A 14,320-nucleotide genomic window follows, 5' to 3' on the forward strand; every position below is an offset into this window, starting at 1 on the left:
AACTCAGAACAACATTAACCCTGCTAACTTAATGTTAGCTAAGGGTTCCTCTTAAGCAACTTAACTCCAACCCTTAAACACCCTCTAACTCATTTCATAAAATGAGTTAGTTACAGCAGGTGGTTTTTTCCATATGGCTGTATTAAACATGTAGTCTTGGATTGTTGCCAGTTTACCAGGTCACTGAACTGTCACCAGTTTACCTACTCACTTTTTCATCTCACTGCCAAAATTGTCTTGGTGCCCTCTGCATTTTCACAAGTTTTTCTGGCTAGACATGCTTTTTTATTGAATTACATCAGACTTGATCCCTTTTAGGACTCAAGTAACTCAACTCTGGTTTGCTGATGTCAGCTAGTAGCTGTAAAACTACCTTGAAATTTGGAAAGGAACTATTTAGGCTGTAATATATTTCATTAATATGTGTATTATAAGGATGTTTAATTATGTTGTGGACATCTAAGTCACAGTAATACCGTGGTAAAATGCTAGCTTGTATCATCATGGTTGCCCTTATTGGTCATGTCTTTGGCCTTCTGTGCTTGAAAAGCAGAGGGAGAATTTTTCCAACTCAAATGTATTTATTAGCAAATACTTTGATAATCCAAAACTAACTTTGAAGTTATTTTGTCTTGTGGTTATGTCAGACAATTACTTTCACAGGATCGTGGGATAATTCCGGTTCAAAGGGACCTCTACTCCAACTGTCCTCCAAGGAGTGTTAGTTGTGAGGCAGGGCTGCTCAGGGTGTTAAGGCAGTCAGACCTTGAAAACTTTCAAGTGTGGAGACTGCGCAGCCTGTCTGCATCCCCATTCCTTTGCTGAACTGTCTTCATGATGAAAAAGATTTCTCCTACCCTTTTCACCCTCACACCATTTCTGTGAGTATCTGTAGTTGTTTCAAGTTAAGGGAGTTTTTTCATAGTCTTTATTAAGCTGGCCTATCTTATTAGTTTATAAATATTAGGAAGTGATGGGACAACATATAGTTATTAAAGCAATGCAGGATACTACTGCAAACTTGAACTGGAAGGGTTTTATATAAGCTTTCCACTTTGACACAGGAAGGGGTTTTGTTGTGAAAAGAGTTTCCATTCAAAACTGTGGAACTGTGATATTTTTCAGACAAATGAAACGTCATAATATACTGTCCTGTAACCATATAATGCCCTATATCTTCAGAATGGACATCTAAATGGCTGAAGGTTTCTACTGTGGAACATAGGTGTCGGTGTACAATGAGTAGATGCTCCAAGCCTAGTTATCACAAAAAGCACACTGGGCTAGACAGCATCGATTTGTGCTTCAGTTGGCAGAAAAGCTGTGCTGTCCCTGGGGAGCCTGATCCAAGGCAGAAAGGAAAGGTTTTCCAGAGCTCTTTCCAGTAGAGGAAATGATATCTGCTAGTCTTGTTTTATACCTGTTCTGAGAGTCTCTGCTGAATAGCGTCTGTGTTGCTGTCCAAGGCTGCCAACCCAGCGTGCCTCACAAGTGCCGCAATTTTGTGGTAATTCCTCCCATGTGGATTGAAGCACGCACTCTGTGTAAATTACTGAGAAGAAAAATGGGAATCGCATTGTTCTAGCAGAAGCACTTTCAATGCAGATACTGAGTGCAGGGGACGATACCTGCACTGGTCATGATACCCTCCCTGTTCTAAAATTCTGTCCCTTTGTCTCCCATCGCAGACTTAAGGGAGTGCTTTGTTTGCTTTATTAAACTTGCATTTATCGCCCAACTCTTTAGTTCTTAATCTCCTTTTCCTTCTTGTGCTGAGGAAGACAGAAAACCTCACAGGGAAATGCTTGGTAGGTCATTTACCCAGTAAAAGTCCCACAGTGTTGCTAAGAGAAGGGGAGCCAAATTTCAAACAACATCTAAGTGTTCATAATGATAGACTTCAAGCTTCCTTGATGACAAAATTACAATTGCTTTTTATTGCAACTTTAAAATCTTGGTGTCCACGTTGAAAATACGAGCTCCACCCTATGGTAGAAATGAGGTATTTTAATGTTAGTTCTTCACTGTAGGCCTTTGTTATGATATATGAGATCATGGCCAATGGCTGAATGGGTCTATAGGTTTTCTAGCTTGAGCACTTTAAAAGTCTTGGTATAAAGCCCAAAGGTTATGTACTAAAAAAAACCATGATTAAAAACCCTGTTGTTGCACTGGATTGGGTGAAACGACCAGCCAGCTTGTGTCTTGTTTCTAATGCTAGCCACTCAAGGAGTATCCTTGGATCTAAGGAAATCTAAGGAAAGAGCATTAAAAAAGGCGTGAAGCAAAGGATTATCATCTCCCTGGTACACCTCCAATTTAAGGACTTCCCAGGCCAGTGTGCATTTTTCAGTGCTCTGGAAAGTATCAAGATGGCCTACTGATGTGTATAGGCTCATTTTGATCACTTGTTAGATAAATACTATGTTAAAATAGAACTAGTATGTGTCATCTCTTCTACCCCAATAATTTCTTTCAAAGTTGATCAGATAAACGGCATTCAATCCGGGAAATTCAGATTCATAGTTAAACTCCAAAAATCTCAAGAATGGCAATGTCCAGCTAAGGCACATGCATAACCTAAACCCAGTCCTTTCCCAACAGTACACATTAATTATGGTTATGAATGAAGTATTTTAAAACTGTCTTAGTTTGGATTAACGACAAAAAATGCAGCTTGTTTTTCGAAGACTCATCCAATTGTTCTTTTTTATTGTTTCCATCACTATAGGGCAGAGTTAAGGCTGTTTGGATGCCCTCAACTGTAATTATGCTATTGCAAGCAATTTATCCAATGTTTACATGCATATAATACATTCTATATTAACTTCATTGACCCTAATGCGTTTTGGATTGGGTCCAACATAATGTGTTGCTGAATTTGTAAAATGCTTTGGGATACTTCAGATAAAAGGCACTGTGATAAAGTGGGAGTTAGTAATTACCATAAGCACAAGGAAGTGGTTATATTTGACTCTAGCCGTTGACCCATAACTCTTGGAAAGAAATTGAAAGCTAAATGATAGATACTGCAGAGTAGCATCCCATCAGAAAAGCTATGCAATTTCATAGTCTCTAATTTAACTACCCAGTTCTGAAGGCAGAAGGTGAGACGCTTTTGCCTGGTTACGTTTAAACAAAGTGCCAAGTATTTCTTTTTTCCAAGTTGCACTTTGCATGCTGAGCTGTATGCTCATCTGAAGCCTGTTGCAGCCTCCAAAGCATTGGTGTGACCAGCTGTGCTGTTTTAAAGGCAATTCCATTCTGCAGTGTCCTCCTTCCTCTCAGGTGTTGTGACCACCCTTTCTTTCTATTTTTTTTAGTACACTGACGTACAATGCACATGAAGCACAGTCTTTGTAATCCTTCTAGTAATTTAATATTGGCATTTACCTTCATGAAATTACACAGCTAAGTGTCAGCAAGACTGCAGATTGACATGGTCAGATACCCAGCAGAACAGGAATTTGCAGTGCTCCAGATCTCATGAAATCTGGGCACCATCCATTTGGCTGCCAGCAATGAAACCTGATTAGCAAGAGGCAAGCAGAATGTATCTCAGAAGTTAGAGTATGATGTGTCTCGCTAAAGCCAAATTAGGAGGAATGCAAGTGGGTTTGTGAAGTGTGTGCTTGCCTGTAGGTGTAAGGAAGGTAAGTGTATTGCTTCTGATGTAAGGAACAAAGAGAAAACTTGCCAGTCTGGTTTGGAGAAGTAGCAACTACTAAGTATGTCTTGTCAATTTCTTGGTATTTATATTTCTTTTTAAAGTATTCCTTTGTTTTTTTGAACAGAAGATTGTTCAGCCCCTCTGTATAGAAAACTCTGTTGAAGATGATCACAGTCCTTACTATCAGTCACTGAACATCATGACGGTATAGCCAAGAGCTTCGTGGACAGTAGAACAAACATGAAAACACTTAGAGGGTCTTGCATTAAAAAATTAACTAACTTTAAAACAACCATTGATTCTTCTATCAAAAATGGGTAGTGGTGAAAGGAACCTGGGGAAGAGGGCACTTCTGAAGACTTTGAGGGGTTGGGTGCCCTATCAAATGTGAAATGAAGCATGCTACTGAAATCAGCCTATCTATGCAAATTCTGAAAACAAGGTCCTGAGGGGACATATGGTTCCCATCCCTCCTGGAAGGATCATGCTCTCTGTAGCTTAGAACCATGAATTTGTTAGCAGGGTGTTGCTTGTCCCTCTTCTGCAGAGCAGTGGCAGGTGCCCTTTGGATTGTTGTTCAGTGTGGAGGGGCCTGGAGGCACCACAGACAGATGGGGTGAACTTCCTCTCCTTTTCCTGGTACTTACGGACTTTGACATTGTATTGGAAATACGAATTATTATATAGGGAATATTTGTCATGGTGAGTAATTAGCGTGTATGTCATAGTAAAGGCCGCAACAAATGTAACTTTAGAAAACAGAGGTCTAAACCACCTCTTTCCTGGCGTGCCAGTTTTTGTGCACAAAAGCTGCTCCTCACTGATGCAGAGACCCCAGTGGAAGTTCGTAAAATGCAAATATCCTTAGTAAGAAGGTGGCTATCAGAATCACCCACATCATTTACAGGGCAGCTGTGTTTCTGGACAGAAAATGTCCTTGATGTATTTAAAAACAAACCAAAAAACCTCACAGCAAGGAGTTCAAACCCTCCTTTCCCAATGAGAAAGAAGCAAAGTGTGCTGTGAGGCAGTAAATATAATCTGCTTACAAACAGGGTATATTTTTGCCAGTAAAGCAATTTATTTAGGAAAACAGACATATCAATCTAAGGTAATTACAAATTGCAACAGGAAAACTAAAGTAACTACCTCAGAGGCACGTGTTGTGGAAGGAATTTTCAAATAGAAACATACTGGGTGGAAAAATACAATATGTATTGTTTCTGTCCACAGTCTAGATTAGTTGCTGCATTAATGTGCACTAGCGTACATTTATGCACTCCTGCTAATCATATCCAGATCACTTCTGAAGTAAATAGACTCTCTCTGTTCCAGCTAGTACTGCTGTACAAAGCATGGCACTAATCAAGCAAGTTATCGGTGTAATTAGGGAATAGAAATCACTAGGGGCATCATGCATTATGTTTTGCCTGCTCTATTTTTAAGATACTGAAATGCAAATAGGTAATAAATTGTGTTAGTGATAAATTGTTTTTATTTTATGTTGAAATTAGTATGAGACAGGCACCCAAATGGCACATATTGACAGAAATTGCTGGCTTCTTTCATCCCTTCCCCCCTCCCACTCCCCATGCATGATGTGTTATTGAAGCACCTAACCCTATTTCCTTGCCAGAAAGACAAGAATGGGGCTTCTGTTGGGTCCCGTGCTATCCTAGAGGCAGATGCTTTTCTCTGCCTTGCAGTGCAGGGAAGGGAGGGGCAGAGGGGAGGAATCGGAGGGAGTCAGGAAAGCAGGTGCAATGATTTGTGCAAACCACGCTGAAATGCCCACTCTGAAGGAGGATATCTGCGCCTGGGGGAGGGAGGCTGTCCTGTGGTTGGATACCAGGAAGCACGAATTTGCTCACTTTACTTGACAAATTAACAGCACGAAATCTCTGGCAGGAGCTAGAGCCTGAGTGTTGTCTTCCTTTCTGGAGCTCCAAAAGTGATATAGAATAAAGCGCGCGACACTGGCGGCTCTCAGTGCAAACTAAATAGCTATGTGTGTTGGCTTGGGTGGACTAGGAGAGTGACAGTGACTAAACTAATTGATTTAAAAAGTAAAAGGTCATTGCACATAAGGAACAACCATCTCTTCCACGTCTGTTTGCCTGAACCATTCATGTTTTTGCTAGAGCACAGACTTAAATTCCCAAAATGACATACTGTGGCTTCTTCTGTGTTTCCATTTGTAACCTCAGAAAACTCTCGTTATAAAACCACTTCTAAGTTATGCCGTTTGGGAGGATGTAGAACCACGTGTTCTGGAAATCGGTACTCAAAGATGGTCTGTGCATGTAGGAACAGAGGAGACGCAGTCTGAACCACGAGGAAGGCTCACATAGTTTTGTGTTGTTTTTTTTTAAAGCAGAAATTGCTTAACAGGCGAATTTAGTCCTTCAGGCAAGTCTGTGCAAAGCTATGATGGAAAGATGGCACACAGGAGGATAGGAGGTCCCTTACCAAAGTCCTAGTTGGTGGTAACTGTACAAACGGAGAAGCATCTGGCCTGCAGTACTTGTAACTTCAAATTTTGTTTATCATAACAGATCATTTGTTTTCCATAAAGTAATGGAAATTAATCAAGTGACAGGTGACCACTAACAGTTTTTAATCCGAATATTGGTTTTGAGGATGCAGAGTGAACAGACAGTGAATGGTTTCATCCCTCTGGAGAGAGGGGGAAATTTCTTTTCTAAACTTCAATAATTTCAAAGACTGAACACATCCCACATGTTCCTACAAGTAAGAAAATAACCTAAATGTCTTTGAATGTACTTTTTCTCAGTCATTTGCTTATCTCCCAGTGATACAAGCCAAGCACATGTGATGTCTTTCTGAGGGATGGAGGACTGGTGTTGGTCGGTCATAAATAGCACTCTGCAAATATCCAGGCTGAGGAGCTCTGAACGAAGAGCAGCTGTTAAAGAGTACACAGGTATATGCAGGCAGCAGGAATTTATCCACAGTTAGCTCAGAAAGAAAACTGGCTTTCCATGTGTGTACTGAACAGCACATCCCAAGTGTATCTGTTGTCAGGTAATCTATTGGTTTTAGACAGATTGTTGCAGGAAATAGAAGTTATTGGTCAAAATATGGTTCTCTTATAGCAAGATATACAGCAACTGTAGCTGATCAAAATTAACTGCTACAAAATTAGCTTACATGTTTGATCATCTCCCTCCCCTCTCTTCTCAGACTGCCCAGATTCACAAAAATGCATGGTGTTCAGGTATGTCTTTTTTCAGTGTTTGAATAAAGTAGATTTGTTTTTTCTCAGCCTTTCAGTAGTAGATAAAACAATAATTGGGCTCCTGAGGGGCAAGTAGGGAACCCTACAGCCAGCCATGCATCTTGAGCCATAGCTTGTGGGAATCATCCGCTGAGAAAGGGATGTGCAGGTAAGACATATTCAGGCTATTATGAAAGGGAAATGTAAGCAGTGAAACTAAACTTAGCAAAGAAGTCAGTGGAAACCAGAAAAGGGTAAGGGCTGCAGATGTCGAGCAGACTGAACAAGCCAAAGGATGCTACCTGTTCAGTGCTGCTCTCCCTCTGCATTTGTGCCTGCTGGTCTTTGACACATGTATTTTATGGGAGTTTTGCATTTGTTTTCTTTCAAAGCTATTTTCCAAATGAAAAGCCTTGAATTTTTAAAAATGAATGGAATTATTAATATTATTGTTTTTTCAATATTGCAATATTTTTGCTATTGGGATGCTATAATTTATAATAAGTAACTTTTCTTGGCATCTCTTCATCATTTGATGTTAAGCAGATGAAACATTCAAATTCCAAATATTAATCTGAAGTACAGGTTGTTTGAAGAAAGAAAAGACTTCCAGTTTCCACATAAACAACTTCTAGAGGGAATATTTTGTTTGGAGGGAGGGAAATTTTAAAAAACAAACACACACACACCCCCCAAAAAATAAAAGAAAAAAAAGCCAACAAACAAAAACCGAACCACCACAAACAAAAAACACACCTCCAAATATTTATACTGGAATGAATTACCAGTTGTGCTGTGACATGAACACACATCTGCAAACAACAAATGTGTTAAAATAATACCACAAATGGGTATTTTCTGCAGTAGGCATCCAGTTCTGTATAATGTATCGGTAAATTGTCAGTGCATTGGTACTACTAATGTGTGTGGAGGAAGGTTTTTATTCTAAACCAAGGTGTGGTTTGTCAAGAGCTGGGGAAACTACCCTGTTAGATCAGTTTAGCGTGACAGCCTTATTTCTACTGTCTCACATGCGCATCGCATACCTGCCTCCACGCTTTGATTTCGCTCCGCAAAGCAAATAAGCCCCCAAAGCAAGCTAAGTACCTAGCTAAATGTCTTCCTGAATAGGAATCAAGATCCAGTAGGTGCCTCAAGATCCTGATTTAGCAGAACATGTAAATAGGGGCTAAAATCTGAGTGTGCTTTTAGCCTTTTGCAAGGGGTTCAGGAAAGCACATGCTCAGAGGTCTCAACCCAGCAAACTGCTTTGGCGCATGCGTGGTTGCCAGGAGCAGTATGTCTTTCAGCATCAATAACAAAGCACTGATCAAGCAACTCGGGCATCGGAGGCAAGATTAGCTTCAGTTGATCATATCTTTAGCAGCTTCTGTCTCCTTTAGACCTTTCTCCACGCCTTTGAACAGTAAACAAAAAGAATGTGTTTTTACATCTCTGAGAGAAATGTATTTGGGTTTCTCTGGATATGTTTCCCTCCTGTTTAGCCAGGATCTGCTGGCAGCTGGGGTAGTGTCTTCATGTGTGCTATTTTAGTCATCAGTGTCAGAAGGTCATTCTTCTTCTCTTTTTATTAAAAAGAGTGGAGGGGGAGGAGGGAGTTATGTCCTTTTAAAAAAACTGTTAATGACTTAAAAAAAAAAAAATCTATTTTATGAAACCTCTACCAGTCAGTGCTTTATTATACAATCCACTATGCCACTATAAAACTCTAGTGCCAAAGCAAAAAATGAGATGACAAAATCTTTTCAGTCCAGAAACACAGCTGAACTGCAGCTCTATTGCTATGCAGAGAACCTCGGCTCTGTAATGATCGCTGCTATTGCAGTGATTGACACATAGTCCCAACTGCACGCTTTGGATGGGGACCTCAACCTCCGTTTGATAGTACAAGCCTAGTAATTTTGGATGAGAACATGGTGTCATCTGAGTGCTTATGTGAATAGCATCTGCATTGTCAAGAGTATCATGTAAAAACTGGCTGAGTGTAGGTGAAACCAGTGTTTCAGTACTTTGCCATAAGAACATTAGGTCACATCCAGGTCCTCTGGGTCCCGTTTTAGTTAACAAAATAACTTCCCTCCATGTTTAATCTTCTTTCCAAATCCCCTTCCTCCATTTACCAGGTGAAAAGGAAAGACCAAGATGCAGGGCTCATGTAGCATCCCTTTTCATGCTGGACCCCCACTGGTTTCTATAGGTTGCAGTTTTAAGGAGTACAAGTGATAAAGGCCAGTGGCAGGATTCAGTGCCCAGGTTTGCCCCAGGATCACTATCAGTGTACTGCTACTTAAAAAAAAAAAAAAAAAAAATCTAAATGAGGGTGTGTGTGTATTTTTTGTGAGTAGCTGATAGCAGCTAAAAAATGTCAGTACAGACAATGTACCCAGATGAAAAAAAAAAAATCAAAGTTTGCAGGTGCTGTGAGTGAGTGTATTCCTTTCCATCTGCATCCATAGAATGTGGTGTCCTGTGTTTACAAGCATGAAATACAGCTATGGCTGATGCTTACACAGTATCTTGGACTCGGAAGGACATCAATCTTCAGGTTCTGGAAGACTTTCAGAAGAGACTTTTATCCCTATGGTCTCTGAAGTTGTCTGCCTTATTTCTTGCGTCCTCCCAGTGCCATATTTCTGAACAGACACTACAGGATTTGCAAAGCAATGCAAAATGACATTGGAGATACCAGTCCCAAACAAAGACAGGTGAATGTATGATAGATATCAAAAGGTCAAATTCTGCACTGACATTTACAAAGACGTCTCTGTAGGTCTTGATATTTTTTTCTGTTATCCCTGTGCTTACATTTTATATTCATGTCATCTAGATCCTACAGTTCTCACCTCCAAGCACGCCTTGTATTTTAACAGTAATTTTTTTCTTCCCTATGTGTGTCTATACATTAAAGTAAATAATATATACCCAGCTATATGTTTATAAGAAGTTATTTAGAGGTGGTCAGTTGGAACACCACAAAAAGCAAGAATATGTTTATAGAATATTAGCTAAAACCCTGGGTTTCTTGGAAATATAATCCAGTAAAGGTCTAGTAAATAACTTGGGAAACCTTGAAAGAGGGGGAACTGATGGGAGAGCCCTACATCTCGGACACAGCAACCCATCCAACACTCAGTCATAGCTGCAGAGTGCAGCCCAACGTGCAAGGAGAATTGCTGTATTGAATTTAGGTTGCAGTAGGAAGCAAGCATAAAAATCATGGAGAGCCTTTAAGCCTAGGCTGGACAGGAGCAATTTATAAGTTCCTTTCAGGGCTTATTTTGCTGAAAGGTGAGCAATAGAGGCAGAAGTATGTAGTTAAGTCTTGAGTTGTGGCACTTTGTGGATACTGTGCCGTTAAAAGAAATCTTGTCCCATTGTTACTATGGTTACTAGTTAATGGTTACTAGTTGAAACCAAGATTATTAACTGCAAAATGACCAGAAGGCCAAGCTTATCCTGAAGTGAAGAATTTCTAAAGGCCATGGAATAGCTGGTCTGAATTCTGAAGTTTGCTCTTCTCTGGTTTTGTGAATGCATCGGTAACTTACATTCCTTATTACTGCTGCAAATCACTGGGATATGACAGCTTTGAGAATCTGCATGTCCAGTGTGGTCTCACATGGACTGTAATTCTAAAGGTGGTGTTAGATGACAAAGTCAAGGTCTCATTTGTTAATTTTTTCATATTTCATAATTGAAATATGAAACTTCTTTGTGCTCCCTCAGTTCAACATCCTTGTTCATGCTTTAAAATACAGTGTTTTAAAGTACCTGATAACATGCATTAATGTGCTGCTTCTCTTTCTTCCTGAATTTGAATCCCTGCCCTGGGCTATAAGAAGATTTTGCAAAGTAGGAGTTTCAGACTTAGAACTTAGTGCTGTTTTAGGTTGTGGAGGGGCACTCGCCTTGTCACAGCTTCCGAAGTGATGGGCAATTGCTTAATGGGGTCTTTTGTGCAGCCAGTATGTTGGAAGCATTACTGTCACCTCCTGTATCTTCATTTAAGTTAAATTGGAAGGACATTATCTGGCACTTAAAATCTAACATCTAAAAATGTTGTGAACTGCTAGTGAAGTTGCATGTGAAATTACTTCAGTTAAAGGTATTTCTGTGCTTTTTCATTCTGTTGTAAGCCAGAACCCCTTACCCTCAACAGGAATGTGATAGTAAATGAAATGCATTCATAGAAGCTGCAAGACAAAACAATGTAACTGAAGGGGGATTAATCCTGTACTGATTGCAGTGCTCGCACCAATAAACCCAGATTTTCTTCTTCTTTTTCTTTTTCACCCTTTTGTGGTTTAGTTGCTTTATGAGCAAAAACTGGGTCATACGGAGTGTTCATTTGTTTTTCAAAACATCCTGGAGTTAACAGAGCCATAGAAACTCAAAGCATTTTTATTGTAGTGATACTGTCAATCACAAAGTGATATGTGATTAAGTGCAAATTAAGTAGCAAAACTAAATAATGGAGTGAATAAAAAGATCATTATACTGAGCAGAAGGTGATATTAGGAGCATTAAACTACTGAGAAACAAGTTTTATATCAGAGTAACAAATAGGTTCTCTCCTCTGAGATCTGTATCGCTTAGCTTGTACTCAAAAAGCAGTTCTTCACTTGTAAGGGCAGCAGACCTTTAAATACTCAGAATGTAGCAAGTTTCCTTTCTTGTCTGTCTGAGAGGTGAACACAATTGGGGAAAGAGATTACAGGTAAATAAAGGGGTATTGAAGTGTCAGTGATGACAAAGTATGATCTGATTCTGCTGTTGGGCTCTCTAAGTAGAGTGGTGAAACTGAATTTGTATGTAAAGTGACTTTCCCTTTCTGGTTCGTCACCCTTTTTAAAGTATATATGGAGAATAACTTGTTTGACTGCTGTTGCCTCCTTTCACAGGTGAGTTTTGAACATAAATAAGCTATTGATGTCAGATAGTATTTATTCTGTTTCATTCCAGCTCTAGAAAATGATCACAAAGCTTTCTGGAAGTGGAAGTAGTTATGCGATCTCTGTCAAAAAGCAAGCATCTGTTTATCTTAGATCTGCAATTTTACTTTTAGAATTAGCCCTAGGCACTCAAGAATCAGATCTCTGAACTGGCTCATACCAGTATGTTTTTTTGTTTCACCTGTGAATTTTTCAAGTGCAAACCTTTGTGTACATCGAGCAAGTCTGCATTTTTTGTCTCTTATGTCACTGGCTTCTTTTTGTCATTTCCACATTGCCTGCCTTTTTTTGCTTTTGTGTATAATACAGCTTGCCTTATTTCTAATGTACTGGAGTTTGTGTGTGTTTGCTGCTGGGCGAGAGATTAAATATTTCTCTAATTTTAGCTTTCCATGACAAGTCAATGACTCCAGGTCATTCTTAAATAAAATTATTTGGCATGACGTTGCATTTACCATAAAAGGAACAATAGGATAGATATCACTCTTTTATTGTTATTATTCAAAATAATAAAGTATAATGTAGAAAAGGAAAATGCAAATTTGTTTAGATATTTCAATGGAGCCGGCAGAAGACTAGCTACCTACCTACCTGAATCAGATGAAACATTCCCATTAATGTCATATCTGACATAAAAGTTGTGGGCCAGTAGAGGAAAAACTCTGGTTTAGATTTTAAGACATTAAAGAATATTATTGCTGAGGATTAGATTTGCAACCAAAAGATGCTATATTCTTGATGATGGAAAACAAAACATTGATGGTCTTCTGAAGCTCAGGTAGCTGTGCATAACTGTAAACCAGATGTTACAGCACACTTTTGATCTAGCCACTCAGCCAACATCCACACTGGGAATGAACATCATCTGAAAATAGTTTTCAGGAGGGGGCTGAGGTTCATGCATCCTCTCTGTATAAATACAGTTGTGTTTGCTTGTCTTCCTTATTGCTTTCATCCTGTGAACTATACATATGAAGGCCAGACTTTTTCTGTGCAGAGAAGCAAGGCTTGTTGCTGGTTTCAATACCTAAGAAGCTTCTGTCTGTAACAGTTTCACCAACAATGAGGATGTTTATTGAGTAGATACCCACTATTGGTTGGGCATTTAAATTGAAGATCATCACTCCTTGCCAGAGCCTACCATAACAGATGTCTCATCTCCTAATACAGTACTGAATTCTCCCTGACATCTGTATTTTCATCATGGAAACGCTCTTCTGCAGATAGAGGCAAACTAAATTAATCTGCTGCTCTTTAAGTGGAGGAGAAAGGGTCTGAGCTTTTTTCTGTGTGTATGATGCATAAAGCATGGCAAATAGCAAAAGTCTTGATGGCTTTGTTACGGCTGTTGTTTGTTTTTTAAGTAGTAGAAAAGTATTCTGAAGACATATGGAAATGCAAAACAGGCTAAGCCAGGAGAACTATCTGATGGGATATGTGATGAAAAGCAGGTGTACCGTGTAGGAGGACAATGGAATAGCCTCCAGCACTTTATTTATGAGAACATCCTTTATCTCAGTCTCTCTACAGCAGACGTGTGGCAAAACTGTCTTTTCAAAAGTAGATCAAACAATGCTACCAACACATTCTTCTCATCTCCTACTTATCCTTCCAAGTCCATCATACGACCCATTTATTTTAGGTGCCAAGGAAAGTTGAGAAATTAAATTTTCTGCCAACTTGATTTCAATGGCATCTTCTTTTGCTTCAGATTAATTGGTGCACAAAGTGTGATGTTTTTAAATAAGCTGTTATTTAATGCAGTGGAGAGGCAAGGGGATACCCTTTAGTGACAGTACGCTGCTATCTTATATGAAGACTATGGACTACCCAATGTGACTTCTGGGCTTCAAGTTCTTTTCAGTAAAGATCTGTTGCTGACAGTCACAAAAGGAACTAAATTCCGTAGACGTGGGCAGAGAAATGTAATGTCTTTTTGTACCAAGATACTCTGCCTAGAGATCAGAAAGACTACAGTTTGCCAGGTACCGCTCAGGTGCCCTGTGTGCCTGTAGGGGCATTTTCCCATGTCATGGGCATGCTGAGATGCAGCTAGGAGCTGGGTTGAGACCGGGGTTGTCCTTTCCTAAAGCCATTCAAACATCCTCCTATGTTTTCCCTGTCCTACCCTGTTTTGAATAGATGCATATTACAGAGAAGCATCAGCTTCTGATTATTCGATGGTGAAGAGAAACAGCCATTAGATGGACATTTTCCCTCAAAAATGAAACAATCTTTTGTTTAAAATCCCAGTGAGGCCAGCCTTGCTATTATTAGATCCTTTTGTCAAAACCTTAGCTGCTATGTCTCTGGGAAGAAAAAAAAAGGGGGGGGGGGGCACAGAAGGGGGCAAGTAATGATGGGGGAATAACTAGAGATTAAAGTCCAAGAAATGCAGCAGCTCGGGTTCACCCAGCTCTGATTCGGGTCCATCTCTGT

Source organism: Falco cherrug, chromosome 8, assembly GCF_023634085.1.
Source record: "Falco cherrug isolate bFalChe1 chromosome 8, bFalChe1.pri, whole genome shotgun sequence".
Lineage (NCBI taxonomy): Eukaryota > Metazoa > Chordata > Aves > Falconiformes > Falconidae > Falco > Falco cherrug.